The sequence below is a fragment of the Phyllobates terribilis genome, unplaced genomic scaffold (genome assembly GCF_046119375.1).
Source record: "Phyllobates terribilis strain yellow unplaced genomic scaffold, ASM4611937v1 Scaffold_3__8_contigs__length_932513732, whole genome shotgun sequence".
In the NCBI taxonomy this organism is placed as follows: Eukaryota; Metazoa; Chordata; class Amphibia; order Anura; family Dendrobatidae; genus Phyllobates; species Phyllobates terribilis.
Window position 1 is genome coordinate 504,494,452 of NW_027362763.1, and position 21,626 is coordinate 504,516,077.

The window sequence follows — 21,626 nt, forward strand, 5'->3', positions numbered from 1 at the left end:
AAAGGTGTGTGAAAGCCGCTAATATAACAATATGATGAAAAGGATATTTCCGCAACTGAAAGTAATTCCCATTCCATAATGGTGGTCAGCCACCAATTATTCCCGAGAATCAGGCTTTGGATGCCAAGAAACTAGCTCTGCAGACTCCCACCTTGAGGGGAGATGAAATGCTCTACCACAGTCTAGCCTAGCTCTATAGTCTAATTTCTCCAGCCATCCAATAGACAATGATTGGAGTGGAGGACAAGCATGCACACCTCGTTCCGGTTCTCGAGTCCCGGTCAACCTGGTCCCGGTTCTCGAGATCCATAGCTCCATTGTCAGGATCACTAGCAGTAAGTTATCCATAGAAATGATAACTTTCGATTCTGAGAATACCATTTGCTGTCTGTTTCACCAGTTATGTTATATATTAGATATTATTTGTCCACCTCATGTTCTAAACAAAGTTCCAAACAAACAAAACATCCATAGGACAACACAGTTGTTCATTGTTTGACATTGTTACCATGCCAGCCGTCTTCGGTTTGAATTTGAACTGGGCAACATCTGCATCTGAATAAAAATACTAATTAGTGGAGCTGGAGATAAATAATGATATGAATAATGACAATGTCAGTGCAACACTGCAGAGTATGTTGCCAGAATGTAAGCAATGGAAAATAGACCAGGTATCTTAAATTCTAATTTGATTGGTCCAAGGAGGTCAAAGTTCCTAAATCAAGTCAGACCCATTCATTCTCTCTGTGGATGGTGAAAACCTGCACACCTCATCCCAATCAATAAGACAAAATTGGCAGGCGAGGGGGAGTCCTTGATATGCTTGATTGGGGCCTCTATGGGGAGAAGCCTAATGTGCTATAGAGCCCTCACAACTCTGTGAGCCTCTGGGCAGCAGTCTTGATGTGCTAACATTCTGCCCAACACAAGTCACTTCTATACAAAAGTTAGGATTTATGGGTGCAAGACAACAGTCTGAGCACCACATACAGCAGGGATTTTGCTCGATTTCAGGGATGTCTATTCAGATGATTTTATTTTTTTTGGCAAAACTCAACTAAAGCGTCACTGAGTGTCTTTTACTCAGTTGCATAATCTTACTAGCAGGTGCCGATACCATACATTTCCACAAAAAAATCATTTCTCACTCTTTTTTGACTGATCTAGAAATTCAAAATATTTCCTAAAAGGTATAAATATTACCCTTGATTTTTCTTTCTTTCTTTTAAATGCTTATATTAAAATATAAGAAACAGGTCAAAGCGGCTGACATCTAGCAAAATGACAGCCCGAGGCGACAAGGTATTTTCGCTCAGTAGGATGCCAAAGATTGGATATCTGACAAGGAAAATAATACTATCTGTACCTGCTGTAACATTTTAGGGTTTTTTTCAGAGACAATAGAAGGAGAAAAATAGAGCTGTTCTACAAACAAAGAAAAAACACGTTTTATGCAATGCCAATATTTACAAATAAAGAAAAAAACATTTATATTTGACTGAATTTCAAATATTATAGTATATCATGCTAATGTAACAAAGTTCAAAAATATGAAGAGCATAAAAGGAAAAAAGTGATTGTTTGAAAAGAAATTAGAAATGTTGACAGATTGCTCATTTTAGACAGCCCGTGTTAATTGATAGATCTACCTCATGTAAGGCTTTATGGATGAAGTGGCCTCTTGAAGGGAGGCAGTACCCAGCTAGAATTTCACAGACACAAAACAAGAAGAATTTATTTTTCTTATACAGATGCAAAGCAAGGTTATTTGTTATTGTGACTTTAAATTGTACAGCAGAGATTTCTTTGCTGAAGCCCAAAGAAGAGTACCCCCCCCCATTGCTAGACCTCCAGGATATCAGGTTGCTTTAAATATAGCTGATTGCCCATGCATGGACTAACAGTGCCTGTTAAGAATTTATGGAAGGTGCTACCCCCTACATAGCATACCTTGCCAAGGTATAGTTCGAGGAATTACACCAGCAATTTGTATGATGATGCATTGGGGTGGTCTTTGCAACCACTAGACCACTAGTTTGTGACCATGTACAGCTGCATATGTGCAGTAGTGATATTACCTGGGGCATAACGATTGCGGTCGCAGAGGTCGCAACCGCGACTGGTCCTGGCAGGGTTGGCGGCCTGCCCTGCAGAGAAGCTGCGCTGTTCCTGCACTTTCATTGGAAACGGCGGGCAGCACTGGGCTCCACCCTGCCAGCTTCTACCTGTGACTCCAGTCTATTCATGCCATGTTTGACAGTGCCTGCTGTTGCTGGAGCTAAATCAGAGGTCGGCACTGGTAGTCACATAAAGTATGTGAGGCAAAAGTGTTCCTCATCCCAGCACTGCTGCAGGAGGGGCCCCTGTAGAACTGATGGAAGTCTGTAACCCAGAGCAGGCGGCAGCATCAGCACTGACAGGAGAATGCTACAGAATTATGCTGAAACAGGCCTTGCTCACCTAGTGTCAATGCTGCCGCTGGTCTTATCTATGTGAAGGCGTTGTGGGGATGGAGGGAGTCACTGAGTATGACAGTGTGTGATTCCCTCTGCTCGGGCTGCTACTGACACCTGCCTGTGAGGTGCTCTAGGTCAGGGTTCCCCAACTCCAGTCCTCAAGGCCCACCAACAGGTCATGTTTTCAGGATTTCCTTAGTATTGCACAGGTGATGTAACTATTGCCTGTGCTGATGATGGAATTATCACCTGTGCAATACTAAGGAAATCCTGAAAACATGACCTGTTGGTGGGCCTTGAGGACTGGAGTTGGGGAACCCTGCTCTAGGTTATGAGAAGAAGAGGGGCAGGTGCTGGGAGAGAGATTGCTGAAGCAGGACATTAACCATGTCCTAACCACTACAAGGGGGATGGTAGTCTCCAGAGTGCCCACTCATACAGCCTTATAAAGTTACTATTATATTTACAGTATACATACAGTGGGGAAAATAATTGTTTGATACACTGCCAATTTTGCAAGATTTCCCATCTACAAAAAAGGGAGAGGTCTGTAATTTTTATCGTAGGTACACTTCAACTGTGAGAGACAGAATCTACAAATAAAATCCAGAAAATCACATTGTATGATTTTTACATAATTAATTAGCATTTTATTGCATGAAATAAATATTGTATACAATAGAAAAACAGAACTTAATATTTGGTACAGAAACCTTTGTTTGCAATTACAGAGGTCAGATGTTTCCTGTAGTTCTTGACGACATTTGCACAAACTGCAGCAGGGATTTTGGCTCACTCCTCCATACAGATCTTCTCCAGATCTTTCAGGTTTTGGGGCTGTCACTGGGTAACATTGAGTTTCAGCTCTCTATAAAGATTTTCTATTGGGTTCATGTCTAGAGACTGGTTAGGCCACTCCAGGACCTTGAAATGCTTCTTACGGAGTCACACCTTAGTTGCCCCGGCTGTGTGTTTTGGGTCATTGTCATGCTGGAAGAAGCTATGACCCATCTTCAGTGCTCTTACTGAGGGAAGGAAGTTGTTGGCCAAAATCTCATGATACATGATCCTATCCATCCTCCCTTCCATAGAGTGCAGTCATCCTGTCCCCTTTGCAGAAAAGCACCCCCAAAGTATGATTTTTCCCCCACCATGCTTCACGGTTGGGACGGTGTCCTTGGGTTGTACTCATCCTTCTTCTTCTTGCAAACACGGCGAGTGGAGTTGCTGTTGGAGAATTTTCAGATACTATTCTATATTCATGGTAGGGTTCTTAAGCAAAATTGTGAGTGAGCCCTCTCCCTTGGATGAAAAGCAACCCCACACATGAATGGTCTTAGGATGCTTTACTGTTGACATGGTATGATACAGACTCATAGTAGCTCTCACCTTTTCTTCACTGGGCAATTATTCTTCCAGATGTCCCAAACAGTATCAAGAGGGTTCATAAAAAAATAACTATAGCCCAATCCTGGAGTCCAATCCTTATACTTCTGTAGAATATCAGAATGAACTGCCTTTCATTTTTTCATTGGAGAGAAGAGGCTTCTTTGATGCCTTTCTTAACACCAATCCAGTCTCAATGTGCATGCAGGTGCACTGACACCTATTTACTGCCATTCGTGAGCAATCTCATTACTGGTGGTGAACCAATCCTATAGTTGAGAGCACTTAGATATCCAAGGGAAAAGACCAAGGCTTTTGTCAGTTCATGGTCCGGTGTCAAAAAAACAGAAGATAACAGATCACCTTCCTACTGCCATTCCTGAGCAAATTCAGCACTGGTGGTGAACAAATCCTATAGCTGAGTCCTCTTTGTGAAGATAGTCACTACTCACGGACAGACAATGAGACAGAGAAGTCAGACATTCTGGGGTCAGTACCAAGAGAGCACGTAGATAACCAAGGGAAAAGACAAAGGCGTATGTCAGTTCATGGTTCGGGGTCAAAATACCAGGAGATAACAGATCACCTGCCTACTGCCATTTCTGAGCAATCTCAGCACTGGTGGTGAACTAATCCTATAGCTGAGTCTCTTTCTGATGCTAGCCACTACTCATGGACAAGCCGTGAGAAGTCAGACGTCCCGGGGTCAGTACCAAGGGTGCTGGCAAAGACAAAGGCGTAAGTGCAGTCACGGTCTGGAGTCAAAATACCAGGAAATAGCAGATCAAAGCAAAAGGAAAAGACAAAGGGATAGTCAGAACACGGTCCAAAGGGTCAGGCAGCAGAAGATCAGAACTCAAAACAACAGAATGAGGCGAACACTCACCAGGGAGCACAAACTATGTCTGGCAGGGATCAGGGGCAGACAGCTCAGTTACATAACTTGGGCACTCTTCATTACATAGAATACCTGGAGAAAGTCCCACATTTCCCAGTCACAGATTGGACAGCTGAACTGTCAATCAAAGCACTGACAGCTCAGCACACTCATCAGAAGATTGGACAGCCAAGCTTTTGCTGGACTTTCTTTGGCACCCTGAAGCGTTCTTCACAGAAATTGAACCTCTTTGGCTGTGTGCCCACAATGCGTTTTTTAAGCGTTTCCGCAGTGGCAAGAGACAGTTAAAAAATGCATGGTAGAAGGTCTACCATGTTCCCCAATGATAATCCGAATGTGCTGTGCACATGCTGCGGAAATTTCCGCTGCGGGTTATCATTGCGGAAAAAAACGCAGCACTACCAATTATTTTGTGGAAGCGCTGCATTTTTGCCGCCATTAACTTGCATTTAATCGCTTGGATTCCGCATCACTGCATCTGTACATGCGGAATCCAAACGTTTCAATGTGCGGATGGTACCTGGGTCTGAAGGGGAGGAGACCTGGGCACCTGTGGACCTGGGCACCATAGAACCTGTAAAAAAAAGAATAAAATAAAAAATAAATATGATATTTACCTTCTGATGGCCCCCTGTCTCCTTGTCTTCACTTGCCGGCAGATCGCGGTGGACTGAAGGACCTGCACTGACGTCAGTGTAGTCTACCGCGAGCTGCCGGCAAGCTAGGACGGAGCGAAGCAAGACTCTGGGGGCCGTCAGAAGGTAAGTATATATTTATTTTTTATTTTTTAACATTCTTTAAGGTCACAGTATATAAATCCATGCCGTTTGCGTGGATTTATATTGTGTGACCAAGTTGACAAGCACTTTCCAAGTGATGCTACAATCACTTGGAAAGCACTTGACACCTGCATGCGGAAATGCATGTGAAGACCGCTTCACATCCGCATGTCCCTGGCAGGAAAAACGCATGTACAATCCGCATGTACAATCCACATGCGTTTTTTCTGCCAGGGAGATGCAGAAACGCTCAGGAAAAAATCCTGAGCATTTCTGCATCGTGGGCACATAGCCTTTCTTTGAAGTTCATTCTTGGAGATCTGAATCGTAGATTTAGGTGAAATCTTAAAAGCAGCAATGTCCTTGCCTGCAAAGCAATGATGACTGCACTTATTTTCTTGGAGGTAACCATGGTTAACAGAAGAAGACAATGATTTCGAGTACAAGCCCCTTCATAAAGCAACCACTTTGCTCTTGTAATTCAAGCAGCATGACAGAGTGATAAAATCTGCCTTGCCCTCATTAATACTGTCTTTTAAGCTAATGGGATCACTGAAATTATGAAAGTAGGTCATTTTGTGGCAGGGCTGAAAATCAGTGGAAATGGGGCTTGTGTGTTTTACTTAATTTCCATGGCAAGGAATGACTTTGAAACTCATCTATAAAAACATTAGTAGCAAGCTGTGGAAAACAAAATTTGTTTAAGACTGTTGCTCACGATGCATTTTTGAAGCGTTTCCGCAGTGGCAAAAACGCTGCAGAAAGGCTTAAAAAACGCAAGGTAGAAGGTCTGCCATGTCCCCCAATGATAATCCGCATGTGCTGTGCACATGCTGCGGAAATTTCCGCTGCGGGTTATCATTGCGGAAAAAAACTCAGCACTACGAATTATTTTGCGGAAGCGCTGCGTTTTCGCCGCCATTGACTTGCATTAGAACGCATGGATTACGCATCACTGCATCTGTACATGCGGAATCCATGCGTTTCAATGTGTGGATGGTACCCAGGTCTGGAGGTCAGGAGGCTCTCCTCCGGACCCGTGTACCATAGAACCTGTAAAAAAAAGAAAATAAAAAATAAATATTATACTTACCTTCTGATGGCCCCCGGTGTCTTTGTCTTCACTTGCCGGCAGATCGCGGTGGACTGAAGGACCTGCGCTGACGTCATAGTCATGTGAAGGCTGGTCCTTTAGTGTAGTGTACCGCGAGCTGCCGGCAAGCCGAGATGCATCGAAGCAAGACTCCAGGGGCCATCGGAAGGCAAGTATAGATTTATTTTTTACCATTCTTTAAGGTCACACTATATAAATCCATGCTGGTTGCATGGATTTATATAGTGTGACCCAGTTGTCAAGCACTTTCCAAGTGATGCTAAAATCGCCTGGAAAGCGCTTGTCAACCCGCATGCGGAAATACATGTGAAGAACGCTTCACATCCGCATGTCCCTGGCAGGAAAACCGCATGTACAGTAGAATCCTATGCGTTTTTTCTGCCAGGGAGATGCAGAAACGCTCAGGAAAAAGTCCTGAGCATTTCTGCATCGTGGGCACATAGACTAAGTCTCAAAACTTTTAGCCACTATTGAAGTTCTTTACTCCACTGAAAACAAAGAACTACTGCCTGACATTTGCGTAACTCATTTCCTCCTTCTCGGTAGGGACAATCACATGACTGCAATATCTGATTGTAATAGAAAAAATGTCTCGCCGCACTCTTTCATCACAGGGAGCCAAGTCCTGAATCAAAGAACCTCACTTGGTAACAATTCAAGTATGAAAATGATAGACAGCATCCACACTGATACACTATTACCCGGTTTGGTCGCTGTCTATCATATTCATACTTGCAGTATCTGACTAGTGACAGAATGTGTTTGTAGCCTGTAAACACAGAAAAATATACAGTAGGTCTTAACAGGTACTCTATACCCAAAATATTAATATTTTTAATCCCAAATGTTTGCAACACAACTTTACTTTTGGAGTTTTATAATAAAGGTTGGAAAGGTAAATAATTTAAATACATTATGTAGATGTACAGTAGAAAAATACAGGACTAATGGTATATATGTGTTAATGGTCTAATTCAGGTATGGCTGCAAACATCCAGCTTATAAAAATGGTATAATAAAACCATCTTTTATTTAATTTTTTAGATGTATGTGATGCAATGTAGGATAAGCTGAAGAGTTACTGTAACCATTTTTCTACAGCTATTTATAAATCACTTTTATATATTTTAATTTTCCCTATTTGTTCTCCTATAATTCAAAAAATGCAATGACCCATCACAATTTTACAGTATTTTATCACCCTACATAAACTGTTTAGCTTCCACCATAGGTACATTCCTTGGAACTAGAGGAAGAAGTCTGATATACTGTACACTTACATCTAAATTGAAATGATTCAAAAGTGAATTGCAATATTAAATTCTCCTTTCTTTTTAGCAGCTTTGTTCTACCTGTTTTTTTTTACAACTTTGCCAGGGGTAAAATATGGACTCTCCATGAAAACATCTTTATTCACATAATGGCTATTGATTTTGGCATACTGTCCAAAAGGGCCCATTTCATTAGGTGCTTGTTAGATAGCTATGCAGGATGTTATTAAATCTTCTACGGAACTGGCCATTTCAAGTTTAAGGTGAGGTCATTTTATCATGTCAGAGTTGGTAATGGAAGTGCTACCTTCAATGTGCTGATAACAGCTTTCATTCAATAAAACAAATTGTATGTTCCGAGCTCAGAGATATCCTTAGCATCCCTTTACAAAAGGAGGATGAATCACACTAGCTCCTTTGCAAAAGATTTTTTTCAGAGTTTTTCCTCGGATTTGCCATGATTTTCAGTGTTCATCATAGTGATTTTAACATGTATTTTGCTGTTGTTTTTATTGTTTTATTTTGCTCTAGTGTTATGAAAAAGGCAAGGTATTGGAAGACATATCAGTTTGTACCAGTTAATCCAGGGAAATTTATTTTTCACAAGATCAAAAAAAAGTCAGTGTATTTTTTTTATTGATTTTAGATTTAATTTAATTTATAATGAGAGTCATTCAATGAAGTACATTCATTTCAATACAATTTAGTAGGATTGACTTACACAGCCATAAAAAAGAAATACCTAATTTTAAGGTGCATATTAATGCTGCCACACCCAGGCACTTGTTCTATGGAAATTTAAGGAGAATAGAAGGAAATTCATGTTCTTGGAGAGGAAAGTTCTAAAATGTTCTTAACGTCACATTTATTGATAGTATGTTAAAAATATGGTAGCAAAAATTATCAGGAACTGGCCTAAGAATTTCGAACTGGGAAGTTGTTAATCATATCCCATAAAATATGGTCTCCATTTTATTAGACTGAGGCAGGAAATGATGTATGACTAATTAATCATCCATTTCCTAACGAATGTTCTAAATATGAATGATAACACATATACAAACATTAATTGGATGACTTCTTGCATGGGATCAACAGGCCACTGCTTTTTTTATGGTTTTTATTGAAGTTTTTAAATTTGATGCAATAAAAATAAATAATTTTTAAATACTATTTGTTTTACATCCTCTTTTCAAAAATCTGGTTTACATATACAAACATGTAACTGTATAAAGAATAAAATATAAAGTTAATGAATAAACATCAGACCAGAGTTTATATTCATTTCTGTCTCCTCACTTGTATCTAATTTAAATATCCACATAACTTCTTGATTCAAAAGTTTACGTGATGTTTCCCCACCTCTTTTGGGTGGAGATACTTCCTCAATGGCATTCACATTTAGACCTCTGACATCGTTAATATACACATTTAAAAAGTGCCATGATACACATGATAAGCTACATGTCGTAAGCTTTGGGCATCGTAAAATATGTTCAGCAATGCATCTTTTCGAGGGAAGAGATGAACATCCGACATATTGGATGTTACATTTTTTACATGTTATGAATTAAAAAACATAAGTGCTACCGCAATTTAAAAAAGATCTGATGTTATATACATGACAAGTTGTAATAGAAATATACTCTTTAGTGTTTATATATATGGAATGAAGCCACCCTGTCTCTGTCCACCATTGTAAGAACTCTTAGTAGACAATCATCTATTTCATGTGGTTTGAAAGTTATTAGCGTGACAACTTGGGGATTTCATGTTACCAATCATTAAAGCTCTTTTAGGCTATGTTCCCACCATGAGATTGTGGTGCGCTTTTCACACTGCATATTTTCGCTGCATCAAAAACGCAGCATCTTACAGTTCCTTCAAAGTAGATGGGATTTTTAGAAATCTCATGCTCACTGTGCTTCTTTTTTACTGAGCATAAACTGACCTGCATGTGTGTTTCAGATCCGCAGCATGTCAATTTTTCTTGTAGGTACGCTGAATTTTATGTGCAGATTTTCCCTGTAGACTTGCATTAGATGCATAAAATACACAAGTAAAAAATGCACGTATTTTTAGTGTGTTAGCATGGCGGAAACGCATAAAAAATGCATGTAATTCACACCTAGATATATCAATAAATCTTTGTTAAAGCCAAGTACCAGGAAGTATCAAAAACAAAGCATCTTTATTTAAAGCATGACATACCAAAAAGAGTCAAACAGCACAGCATCAAAAATATGATAAATGCGCATCTTAAAAAAATGCACGCAAAAATGCAATGAAAAAATGCAAGTAGACTAATTTAAATACCTTATATTGCGGATTATAAGGCCCACCGGATTATAAGAAAATAAGGATTATAAGGTGGAAAATAGGAAAAAATGTTTTTTCAAATAAAATGGTGTGCCTTATAGTCTATTTTACCTGGGGGCCGGCGGCAGTGGAGCGGGGGTCACAGGAGTCAGGGACACTGCTTCAAAAGTGTGGAGGTGACTGTAACAGGAGTCGGGTGATGCTACGAGCCCTGTCCTCTCAGAAGGGTCTCTGATTCAGGAGGATTGGGGTGGTGGTGGAAGTGGGGCGATGCTAGGGGCACCCATGACTTGAGTGGTGGTGGCAGCGGGAGAGGGGCGATGCTGCAGGTCCCGTCCTCAGAAGAAGTCCAGAGATCTCTTCTCCCAAAATCTCAATCTGCGCATTCTCCGGCGGCCATTTTCCCAAAGCACACCACAGGGCTATGTAAGGGAAAAGGGAACCTCCACTCACCGCCAAATTCTTTTGAGAGGACACAGCATAGCCCCACTCACACCGCCACCACCGCCCAAGTCATTCTGAATCAGCGACCCTTCTGAGAGGAAGGGGCACGCAGCATTGTCCCGCTTCTGCCACCGCTGCCAACCTTCTCTATCTGTGACTCCGCCCCCGGGTAAAATACTGTACCTTTGCATTATAAGATGCATCCTCTTTTTCCTCCCAAATTTTGAGGAAAAAAAGTGCGTTTTATAATCCAAAAAATACGGTAATAGATGCAGAAATTCTGCAGTGTCAAAAACTGCCCAAAAGCTTATCGTGAGAACGTAGCCTTAGAGACAAATTTTGCAAGCAGATTATAATATTTTTTAAAGAGAATTATCAACATATAAAATTGGTAAATAGTTTGGAATGATGTCAACAATCTAGTTGTAATTTGGGCTATAGCAAGTGGAAAAAATGTTTTTTCTCTCTGAATATGTATTCTTATTCTGAGGCGTAATAAGAGTCCTGTTGCATCCTAGATCCTATAAAAACATGTTTTCACTCCCCCCTATCACAGAAAATATGGCAAAAAGATCATTTTCTAATACTTCTAAATAGTAGTCATACGGTTTGTCAAATAATAAATATAATCGGATTTTACTGAGCAAGTCTGCTATACCAAAACTAATATACCAATAATAAACTACATAAAGGGGATAAATACTGCCACACAACAACCATATATTACCAACCTGTTACCGAACAAAATTCACTATACCAAAACAAATATACCAATAATATCACATACAAGGGATAAATACCGCCACACAATGATCAGACCACATATTACCATTACACATTGTGTCCAAATAATACCACTATACTTATCATGATCAAAAAATACAGTGTTAACACTAATATTATCAACAGTGACAGTTATAAACAGGAGCTCTATACAGCATTTAAGTGTATATAGTACAAGTAAATCTAGTGACTTACAAACCTCATCAACTTAAAGGCATTCATTTTTGCTTTCCTTCTTCACCCTCTGCACACTTCTATTACTTATTCCAGTCAAGACTTGTCTCTGAAGAAAGTAATATACAGACTTTTATGACTAGAGATAAGTGGATTGCTTCAGGCATTGACAGGAGCTGTGCAAATTTCCTGATCTTTCAGGTTCCCTAACGCAGTGTTTGATTTTCAGACCTTGCGTTTGGGGTCAGCTGCTACTGTTCCGTACACTGTCCTGGAGTGATACCTGGCAGCTACCTGCCTCCCAAGCTTGAGCTCACCTTCAGATGCTCCAGTGAATACCAAGTAGCTACTTAGTTACGCCCCTCCAGGATAAGCCAGGTCATAGTGCAGTGGGTACATGATCCAAAGGTGTTACATCCTCCATTGTGGAGTAATACTGTCCCCCACTTCCCCACTCTGGCTCCCATACAGCAATATTGTTCCCCAACTTGCCCTTTTCAGTAATATTGTTCCCTAATTGGTTCCATACAGTAAAAATGTCCCCAATTAGTCCCTTACAGTAATTATTGCTCCCACTTGCCCCATAAACTAATAATATATATTCGCCAACCTGGCCCCCATTTTGTAACAATGTCCTCTGTCATGACCGCCAACCTGTAACAGTGTGCCATACTGGACCCCAACTTGTAATAATGTCCCACATTCAAGCCCCTATCCTGTAATAATGGCCTCTGTTCTGGCCCCTATGCTGTAATAATGTCCCCTATCCTGTAATAATGTCTCCCATCTTTTAATAATGACCCTCATCCTGTAATAGTAGTCACTATCATGAACTCTGTTCTGGACCACATCCAGTAGTAAAGGCCCTCACCCTGGTCATCATCCTGTAATAAGGACCCTGTTATACATCTGCCTTGACTCGACTGGGTTTCATCTCCTTCAGCTAGAGCCATTGCCCTCTGCTGTTCTCCACGTCAGGTTTTACAAGTGGTCTGGCATGCGTCAATGACACCACCTTCCTAAGCTTATCTAAGTCCCATTAAGACACATATTTGTGGCTTGGTATTAACACTCCTAGTCCATTTTGTTTACTGTCTTTTTCCATCACCTCCTGGTTTGCATCTGCCTTGTGGCCATGCATACCTGCTGCCTTTACTTCTTCTCTGCATCCTCTCTGTACCTGTTCCAAGTCCTCGCTCCACATGTGCCTTCCTGCTTGCTGTATCAATGCCTTGGGTCCGTGTGCCCACACGTACCTGAGGCTTATTGGATCTTCCTCACTAGATGAGCCTAACAATTTCCCATCCTGTATGATGTTCACTATAATGTCTCCAACCTGTAGTAATGTTCCCATCCTATATTAATGTCCCCCATACTGACTCCTGTGCTGTAATAATGTTGACCGTCCTGACCTCCGTCCTATAATAATGTCTTCCATCCGAGGACGCATATCCAGCTGAAATAGCTGACAAAGTCAGCAGGCTCCCTTTCAACTCGGGGCAGGGCACACCCTCTGTAACTACGATCAATATGCCCCTATTGATATTATTTATGCTGGGACAAATGTCGATCACTGATTTTATAATTAGAATTACTAATATTTTTAGCATTTATTAACATTTGGATAGAATAGCCTCTATTTAATAAATTTATTTCTATCCGAGAAAACGCCTGTAAATGCTGTGACTCGGTATGCATGTTCAGCACGAAGGCAACCTAACATATTCAACAATGGGTACATTTTGCAACATGTCTTGGATGGCAACTAGTAGCATATAATAAAAATTACCTGAAATAGATTTTTTGTAAATTCCACAATCCTATGGTTATGAATATCCCTCATTAAAAAAATATCCAAAAAAGGAATATAGAGGAGACAAGAATGAAAAGAAAAAGTTAGATTATTATCATTAAAGTTAATGTAATTAAAAAATTCCGGTATAACGTTCCATCGCCATGCCAAATGATAAGCACAACATCAATGAAGCGGGCATAATTAAACAAATTGTTAATCATTGTAAATAATATTGGTGAGCTGAAAACAAATTGCTTCCTTTTAAACTCTAAAATGCAGTATGGCCTTTACCTTTTGCTAATAACTGACTATATGTGTCCGTACTCCCCGCGCACCCAAAAAAATGAAACAGTGGCAGAGTGTATGCTGATGCTTTTATTGCCTTTGCTGCATTCCATTTAAAAAAAAAGCAATAAAATTGAGGTATTTTAATCTTTGTATCAACAGTTCTGGTATCAAATTATGAGATTAGACCAGGGGTGAGCAATTCATTTTCCCAAGGGGCCGCATGAGAGACTATGACTGTGGAGGGCCAAACCAATAAATTTAAATTAATTCCGCTCAATAGTAATATTAACATCTTCATTATTATTATTATTATTATTATTATTATTATTATTATTATTTTATGTAAATATTAACTGTATCACTTAATATTGAGCAGAATTAAGTATGCTGAAATCCCCCTATATACCGTTAGAGCCAGCAACCAGCCCCTTCTATGTATTGTATAAACCCCCACACAGCCTCCTATATACTGTAAGAGCCCCCACATAGCCTCCTATGTACAGCATGAGCCCCACATAGCTTCCCTATATACAGCATGAGCCCCAACTTGGCCTCCTTAAATAATGCATGAGCACCACATAGCCTCCCATATACATCATGCGCTCCACATAGCCTCCAAATGTCCAGCATGAGCTCCACATAGCCTCCCTATATACATTAAAAGCCCCACACAGCCTTCCTATAAAAATAATGAGCCCCACATAGCCTCCCCATATACATCATGCGCTCCACATAGCCTCCACATGTCCAGCATGAGCTCCACATAGCCTCCCCATGTCCAGCATGAGACCCCTATAGCCTCCCCATGTCCATCTTGATACCCCCATAGCCTCCCCATGTCCAGCATGAGACCCCATAGCCTCCCCATGTCCAGCATGAGACCCTCATAGCCTCCCCATGTCCAACTAAACATCCCATACACATGAAAAAAAGAACATCACATACTCACCTCGCTCCCGTTCCCCTGGTGCGCTGCTTCTGTCTCCGGTGAACTGACTCTCCGCAGTGCACAGCTGATGCGACAAAGTGACATCATCGTGTCAGCTGTTTCACACACTGGTGGAAGAAGGGGCCAGCGCCTCATCCGCCACCAATTCATTCACATATGTCTGCATCCTGAGGAATGGTCCATATCTGGTTCAGGGAAATATGAAAGAACAGTTTCAATATTCCTCAATACTTCTCTGACATCTCCCCCTCTTTGAGGTGGCGTAATGGGTGATTTACTGATCACTCCTTTAAGCCTACCTCCTGGCCCACCCTTCCTGCTGATCCGATCACCCTGACAGGTTCTTGATACATTTTCCCCACACCTGTGACAGGCTATGGCTGCCTTCTTCCCATACTCCTGAAAGACAGGGGGACTCACCTTCCTCCTACCTCACCTGGTTGCGAGGCCTACCCTTCCAACCCTAATGGCTACCTGGGGGGCCGGGCTAGTTATGGGGCAGCTATGACCTGCCATGTCACAGTCCATCATGGCACTGGTCGGTGGCACGGGACCCCTTTCCTTATGATCCCCGTGCTTTTCCCTATCCTTTCTCATCACTTCTGGAGCCGTGCTAGTCATGGGGCAGCTACCATTGACCATGCGACTATCTGGAGTGACACTGGTCAACTACATGGGGCGACCTGATCCTGGTGTCCGTGCCTGCTCCCCTTGCTCATAGCACTTATACTAGCTTGCTTTAGGGGATCCTCAGCAGCATCACCCTGCGGGGTGAGGTGGCTGAGTTCCCATTTACCACAACACATACTTTTATATTCATCACATTGACATTTTTGACATTGGCATTACATGACATACCAGATCTGGGAGGGTTGTCAGGAATGTATCGGGCAACCAACCGTCCCAGATCAGTTCCCAATAGCACATTAGTTGGGAGATTCTCTGACACCCCCACTTCCCTTAACCCCTTCCCTGCACCCCAGTCCAGGAAAACTCGGGCTGTTGGTATGGGATGGCGAACACCCCCAAACCTGGTTACAGTCAGGGTCTTCCCAGGAATGAGTTCCGGTGGCAACACAAACTCAGGGCGGATCAGAGTTCGTTCTGCACCAGTGTCCTTAAGGCCGTCAGTGACAGTGTTGCCCACAGTAACGGGTTGTAAGTTCACCCGGACCCGGCCAACCACCCCACCCACAAAAAGAATGGCTGCAGTAAGCCCTGGGGCCTTAGGTGTGGTGTTCATCTTCTTCCTCTCCAGGCAGACAAAGCTGATATGACCCGTTTGGTCACAAGTATAGCACTTACGGGAGTCAAATGCAGTCCAAGTCCTGGAAGATGGGGCAGAACCCGCTGAGGGACGGCTGGCTGGAACACTGGGGTTGGTTGTAGACTTACCCCCTTTCCAGCTGGCGGCGGCTGACATCCGCTTCTCTGTGGTGCGGTTGGCCTCATAGGCATCTGCAATCTGGACTGCTTTGTCGGCTTCCTTTGTCTCCTGGTCCAGCACAAACTGTCTCCCTTTCACAGGACAAAGATGAAGAAACTGGTCCTTCACCATCAGATCCTTCAGGTCCTTGAAGGTGGTAATGGACAATACTTGGACCCACTGTTCAAAGTTGGCTCTGAGCCCATCCACCAAATCACTGTAGCTATCATGGGTTCCACGTTGGAGGGCTCTGAACTTTTTCTGGTAAACCTCTGGAGTCAGCTGGTACTTTCTTGTCAGGGCCTGCTTGACGACCTCGTAGTCTCCATCTTGTTCTCGAGGGAGAGAAGCAAACACCTCCAGAGCTTTTCCTCTGAGCCCTGGAGTTAAGTACCTTGCCCGCACCTGGGCCGCACTTTGCCCAGGTATGGATTAGACTAATCAATAATTGTTCTCATCAGTAATTCGTGGCCAGTATTTTTCTACATTGTTAAACAGAGCAAACCTGTCATGATTAGAGATGAGCAGATCAATCCGCGGACAATCAAGTTTGCATAGAATCTCCTGAAATTTGTGGTTTTACGCAAATTTGAACACTAATTAAAAACAAAACTCGCCCAGCAACATTTCATACATTGCTGAAACATCAGAGATCGGTTTATCATCATTTTGACTATGTAGACTTCCCCATAATTCCCTGCATCTATAACATCTTACGGATTATCATTCTTTGTACAGTGGTGATCAGTACATGGACCATCACAGATCAGCGGTTCACAGCAGAGCTCAGTTTGTATGGCAGAGTCGTTTTCCATATTCTGAGTCCCTAACTCTCTTCATTCTGTAGAGTGTAAGTGTCAGGGATTCCAACACAGGGACGACACAGGGGAGATCACGCAATATCTCACCGTTGTCGTCACACTGTCCGTATTTCGTCCAGAGTCACGAGCACGCGATCCAGACTACTCACTGCGTAGGTATTGCTAAGCGACCAGTTAGCATATGGGCATCACACTTCAGGATTCCAAAGCATGGAATCCATGTTTATGCTCTCCATACGGTCACTGTCTGCTTCACAATAGCCCAATTATTATTATTCTCTGGCACCACTGGCCAAGTTTGAATTATAATACAGGCCTGGCTGGACCCCTGTGTTTTGGTAGCGTATATGGCTTCGGGAAAGGGAACGAGTACAGGACAAAAGAAACAGAACTATTAAATTTTATATTTAATCCAAAAGGCAGGCAGTGTTTAGGAAAAATATATACGAGGATGTTACAAAGGAGACATTAAAATACATAAGCAGTTACATAAAATAAACAGAATAAAAGAAGAAAAACTTACACTATACGATGGCTTAGATGATTCAATATAGGTGGAGGAGGGGCTCTCCAGTTTGATTATACTGTTATCGAACAGGACCCGTTGCTTATAATCCTTATACCCCCTGGCAATGAGTGCTTCTGAAATGTCCATGAATTCTCTTATACTTAAGGAGAGATTTACCCACATGCCCCTTGTGTTGACATCATGTGGGCTGGTCTCCAGCCTGTACATTTTTATTAAAAACGCTAACTTCTGTGATAACTCATTGCTCGTTGATCGCAAAAGCTTGCAAACGACGCCATTTTTCCCTTATGATTTTATCTTCAGTTAGAGAACACACACCGCATAGTTGCAGTCTGATATTCTGGTGTTTTTGTACTACAGCTTTATGTAGCGTTTTTCATCAGCAGAAAAAATATCCCTATCATTCCCTCGCGGATTCTACCTCTAAAAATATAGGTCCTGTTATTGCCGGAAGTATGGAACTCACAATATTTCATATTTCATATTGGGGTCGGCCTGGCTATGGCTGGTGGCCGGAAATTGGTTGTGAGTTCCTTTTGAACTTAACAAACCATTTCTTCTTTCCTCCAAACTCTGGCTTGGGAGAAGGTGTCAATCTATCTCTGGTCTGTGTTAAGAGGAAATACATTTGCATTTTAGTTAGCTTGGTGGCACCTCTTGACTGCCATATGTTTGTGTATGTTCTTACTCATGGCTGTGTTAATTGGGGCTTTGTGCTGAGCAGAAGGGGAAGAATGGTCAATATCTGAGTCAGAGAAATAAGGATGAACAGTTTCAATATTCCTCAATACTTCCCTGACAGTAAGCTATTATGATTAATGGGGTCCTTTCTCTCTTCTTCAAGTAGAGTGTAAGCTCTTATAGTCGGTGTGGTCTTCGCTCTCTTTTTCTCATGCCTGTTAAGTGTAAGCTCCTATGGTCAGTGGGCTCCTCACTCTCTTTCATATAGAATGTAAGCTCTTATGATCTGCGGGCTCCTCACTCTCTCTCATATAGAGTGTAAGCTCTTATAGTTAGCGGGGTCCTCACTCTCTTTTTCTCTCCCACACGGACAATCTGAATACATGTGACGCTCTCAGTTCTACCTGCCATTATTGAGTATGGATGGTATCTGACAGACAGCAGGGAGATTTTTGATAAATCGTTTTTAGTGTGCAAAGTAATAAAGTAGTAAAAAACCTATATAAACTTGGTATGGCTGTAATCATCCTGACCCACAGTATTTAGCTAGATAACATGGACACCTTTTTCGCGACCTCAGTTCACTCGGAGCTGCTACCACGCACAATAAAATTAAATGGGGGTGCATTGCTACCCTGAGTGTACTGCGACTGCCACAATCAAACTGCAAAAAATTCAATGAGGTTGGACTTCTTGTTACTTGTTTTTCACAATCACAACACCCTTGGGGTTGCAATGTGACCCCATTAAGTTATATTGCACTGCATTTTAGCAGCGACACCAAAGAACCTTGTTCGCACAACAGGGGTCACTCCCAATTTCCCCATGTTACCCTAGCCTAAACCTTAGAGTCAGGATGATTAATGAGATACCACATTTATATATGTTTTTTAGCATGTTTTACTACTTTTGCACACTAAAAACAAATTTTTATCAAAAATTGCTTTTTGTTGTCTTATTCTGAGAGCTATTACTTTTTTATTTTTTGACCACTAGAGCTGATGACAGCTTGTATTTTGTTGGATGATCGAAACTATATATTGGTACCATTTTTGAGAAAAGTACATAAGATTTTATTATCGCTTTTTGATTCAGATATTTTGGAGCAGAATCATCAACACCTAACAATTCTTGAATTTTTTACATTTTTCAATGCCATTCACTGTGCGGTAAATGTGATCAGCAGCTTTGATCAATGAGTAGTGACAGTACAAGTACAGTACACCAGATTTATATAGTATTTTTATGATTTGCTACTTTTTCACACCAAAAACAATATTTTACAACATATATTTTTTTTTTGTTTTGTCAAATTTTGAGATCTGTAACTTTTTTAAATTTTTCTGCTGACAGAGCTAAATGAGAGCTTGTTTTTTGTGGGACAAGTTGATGTTTTTAGTTGTACCATTTTTTTACATATGACTTTTTCATCACTTCACTTCTTATTTCATTTTTGACATGTCACTATAATAAAAAAAAAACCTACATTTTTGGCAATCTGTGTTCACCGTATAGGTCAAAATAATATGTCAGTTTTATAGTTTGGATCATTTCAGAAATGGCAATGCCAATTATGTGTACTTCTTTTGATTATTTTTGTTTTTACACAAAAGCTGTATATTTAATGGCCAAACAGTTTTTTCTATTTTTGATGCATTCTTGGGCAGTTTTTTTTTTACATTCTTACAAATTTTATAAATTGAACTTTTTATTATTTAGTCTCACAATGGGACTTGAATATTTTTTACTTTGATCACTGGTCTCATACACTGCAATACTTCTGTGCTGCAGTCCATGAGACCTGTCAGTTTCACACTGACTTAGCCTGATAGGCCCTGGATATGGAATGGTCAACAGGTCATTGTATCCCAAGGCTACTACTTGGCCTCCGTTTGCTATGTCAACTATCGGAATCTGCAATTGTAATTGCTTAGTTCCCATAGAGTTAAAGAGAGAGCTTTCTCCCTCTGTTATCCATTTAGATACTGCCATCACTATTGACAGTGCCAGCTAGGGGGTTAAATAGTCGCAATCACTGCTAAAACAGATTGGCTGAGGCCTTTGAATGGAGTCTAAGGGGTAACATCTCTCCTTGTAGAGAGTAACATGCCTCATATGTCAGTATCAGGAGACTTATAGACCATGCAATGCTCCTCTGGGAAATTAAATATGCATATTGTCTCTTCAGAGAGGAAGAGGACTTGAACTCTAGTGCCAACCAATGGAAGTAGCAATGCTAAAATTCAATATTAACCCTTTATTGAGCCAGAGTCACAGTTCTCCCATACAATTAAATCAGATCTCATGCTTTCCACTGAGGAGGGGCAACACCCAAAACATGTGTCAGCAAAGTGAGATACTGGTTTGGCTTTTATCTTAAGTCATTTGGCAAGGCTCATTAAAGGTCGATATTGACATCCAGGATTACTACATCCAATAGGAGGCACGTCACTAGAATTCAAGTCCTTTTCTTCTCTGAAGAGGCAATATGCATATTTAATTTTACACAAATGCATTGCATGGCCTATAGTGTGCATGTAACATGTCAGGCATGTCACTCTCCAAAAGGAGAGATGTGTCTCCTAGGTACACTTGCACAAATTTTGTGAAGGAACTTGGCAAATAGGTTGTTATAAATATCTTGGAGAAGTAACCATAGATCTTCTGTGAATGTTGTCTTGCACAAATCCTTCTGTCTCATCATGTAATCCCAGACAAACTTGCTTCCCAGATTTCTTGTTCTTCTTCACGCTGAATGTGGTTCTTAATGACTTTGACTTTATGTTTGAGGTAATTTTCCTCCTCCAAAATAAATTTGGAGCCAATGAGACACCCTCTGATGATATTGCATGAAGAATAGTTAATGCCTGCATTTCTCGGCATTGATTCATTAATCCTGATTAAATCCCCAACTACAATTTTTGAAATGCAGCTCCAAACTTGCAGTGAACCTCCATCATACTTCACTGTTCCCTGCAGGCACTCATTATTGCAGTGTTCTCAAGTCCTTAGGTGAGCAAACTGCCTTCTGTTACCACCAAATATTTCACATTTTGACCCAGCAGTCTAGACCACCTGCAGCCATTTTTCTGCACCCAAGTTCCTATGTTTTCATGCATTTTTAAGGTAACTTGGTCTTGTTTCCATGGCTACATTATAGTTTTGGACCACAATTCTTATGGCCGGAACAGTACAGTACAGAAATGTAGATGGGTTTAGCTGGGAGACACTGGTTGGTGCCAGTTCCAATCAGATAGCATTGCTGGACATCTTCTGATTTCAAGGGAAGTAACCATGATATGTCTTTCATCTGTTGCACTAAGTTCTCTTGGCTACGTTTATGGTCCTACATGTTACCCATTTCTTGGTGTCCTCAATACTGAGAAATATCGGCCGATACTAGTCCATAACACATTACCATCATGAAGGCATCGGATGATTGTTTCCAAATTTATTCTTCAGCAGGAAAACAGCTCCAAACCTGTATCCATTAAGAGCTATCTTCAGCAACAA

The 21,626-nt window shown here is 41.2% G+C and overlaps 1 protein-coding gene and 1 long non-coding RNA gene across 3 annotated transcripts in view; one reads left to right on the top strand and one right to left on the bottom strand.

Moving 5' to 3' along the window:
• Positions 1 to 11,945, bottom strand: part of LOC141259665 (uncharacterized) — a 247,546-nt gene extending 235,601 nt beyond the window's left edge. For both annotated transcript variants that reach the window (XR_012318450.1, XR_012318449.1), the window contains exon 1: positions 11,650 to 11,945. This is a non-coding gene — a long non-coding RNA (uncharacterized lncRNA). The remainder of the gene's footprint in view (positions 1 to 11,649) is intronic.
• NKAIN2 (sodium/potassium transporting ATPase interacting 2) overlaps positions 1 to 21,626 on the top strand; it is a 1,575,235-nt gene that overhangs the window by 1,075,959 nt on the left and 477,650 nt on the right. The window lies entirely within an intron of this gene.